At 22.8% G+C, this 2,500-nt stretch overlaps 2 pseudogenes; both read left to right on the forward strand.

Moving 5' to 3' along the window:
• Positions 1-1,247: 1,247 nt before the first annotated feature.
• LOC129617729 (5.8S ribosomal RNA) lies at positions 1,248-1,431 on the forward strand (annotated as a pseudogene).
• A 290-nt stretch (positions 1,432-1,721) lies between these two features.
• Positions 1,722-2,500, forward strand: part of LOC129617727 (large subunit ribosomal RNA) — a 4,018-nt pseudogene continuing 3,239 nt past the window's right edge.

Consider the following 2,500-nt stretch of genomic DNA (forward strand, 5'->3'; position numbering starts at 1 on the left):
AGCAAATAACACTAAAACTACTATATTTGTATAACCATTATTTATAATGCGATTATAATCTAATATAGTAGTAATGATATTATATTTGTATAACCATTATTAGAAATAATAATGAGATTATATTCTAATATAATAAAATATTATAAATATCTATATTATATTTATAAATATGGAAATTTTATATATTAAATAATGATTTTTAAAACGAAGAGGTGTCAAAATGTCCATGAAACTCTAGAATTAATGATTATATCATTTATTCGACCTTTATTGGATACGATATGTATATTTTAATAAATATATGTATCTGATACTGTTATATATTTATTGCAAATATATAACATTAATAGTATCAAAATGTATCCCCCCTGGGGCGGTAAATCGCAAAGTAAAACCAAAACAAGGCACCAAAATATATAAAAAGGCCACATATAAAAAAAATAAAAATCATTATATTAATTATATAATATGGAAGTATTTTAAATAAAACAATATACGATCATTTATAATAAAAGTAACCATCTGAGTATCGAGTGTGATATGGTAAGGTAAGGAATGATTAGTAAATATTAATGTAGCAAATAACACTAAAACTACTATATTTGTATAACCATTATTTATAATGCGATTATAATCTAATATAGTAGTAATGATATTATATTTGTATAACCATTATTAGAAATAATAATGAGATTATATTCTAATATAATAAAATATTATAAATATCTATATTATATTTATAAATATGGAAATTTTATATATTAAATAATGATTTTTAAAACGAAGAGGTGTCAAAATGTCCATGAAACTCTAGAATTAATGATTATATCATTTATTCGACCTTTATTGGATACGATATGTATATTTTAATAAATATATGTATCTGATACTGTTATATATTTATTGCAAATATATAACATTAATAGTATCAAAGTGTATCCCCCCTGAAATAATATAATATAAAAAAAATAAAAATCATTATATTAATTATATAATATGGAAGTATTTTAAATAAAACAATATACGATCATTTATAATATAGAAAATATATAAAAATATATTCTTACGTTGTTGTCCATATATTATGGTAATAACTTTTCTTGTATAAAACAGTTGGGATACGGATAAAAGGAAAGTTAGAGACATTCGCAGCACATAGATTATATTATTTATATATTTTAATATGTTTTAGAATGTATATATATTATCGATATATATCTGACGAAAATAAAAAAAAAATTTTATAAAACTCTAAACGGTGGATCACTTGGCTCATGGGTCGATGAAGAACGCAGCTAACTGTGCGTCATCGTGTGAACTGCAGGACACATGAACATCGACATTTTGAACGCATATTGCAGTCCATGCTACAGAGTATATAAATTTATTAAAAAATTTAATACTGCATGGACTACATATGGTTGAGGGTTGTAAGAATAATTTAATAAAGTTGCTTATAATATAATTTTAAATTATATTATTTATAGCACATGATATATTACTGGTAGGAATACCATAATATTAAAATTCAATTATATATATTTTACTTATATTATAAAATATAATAAAAAAATAAGTATATCCTAGTATTAATAAATTAGTATTAATACATTAAAGAGGAAAACTTATATAAAATTATATTATTTATAATATAAACAATACAGTAACTTATATATATTTAGTTTTCAACTAAAAAGAAAAATTAAAAATATTCTTAAAAACAACCTCAACTCATATGAGACTACCCCCTGAATTTAAGCATATTAGTTAGGGGAGGAAAAGAAACTAACTAGGATTTTCTTAGTAGCGGCGAGCGAAAAGAAACTAGTTCAGCACTAAAGGATTTTGTTTATACAAATATCCGATGTAGTGTATGGAATATCTATATTCTAATATGAGAAATTAACAGTCTAAGTCCTTCTTAAACGAGGCCATTTACCCATAGAGGGTGCTAGGCCCGTATGACGTTAATGATTATTAGAAGATATTTCCAAAGAGTCGTGTTGCTTGATAGTGCAGCACTAAGTGGGTGGTAAACTCCATCTAAAACTAAATATAACCATGAGACCGATAGCAAACAAGTACCGTGAGGGAAAGTTGAAAAGAACTCTGAATAGAGAGTTAAATAGTACGTGAAACTGTTTAGAGGTTAAGCCCGATGAACCTAAACATCCATGAAATATGAAAAATTCAACATTATAAATATTATATAATTATATAATAATGATGGTGTGCAATTTTTTCATATATGGACATTGCAATCTGTTAATAAATATATATTTATCATAAGATATATTTAAAAAGTTTATTTTATATATGAAAATTTATTTTCTATATAATATAATTTAAATATTATCGGATAAATAATTGACAGATAAAAAATCAATATAATGCGTAAATTATATATTATTATAATTTTATAATATTATATTAATTTATATATTAATATAATTATTATATGCATTAATATGATTAGCAATGCTATAGATTTAGGATACCT

This window comes from Condylostylus longicornis, unplaced genomic scaffold (genome assembly GCF_029603195.1).
Source record: "Condylostylus longicornis isolate FDR11 unplaced genomic scaffold, ASM2960319v2 ptg000623l, whole genome shotgun sequence".
Taxonomy (NCBI): domain Eukaryota; kingdom Metazoa; phylum Arthropoda; class Insecta; order Diptera; family Dolichopodidae; genus Condylostylus; species Condylostylus longicornis.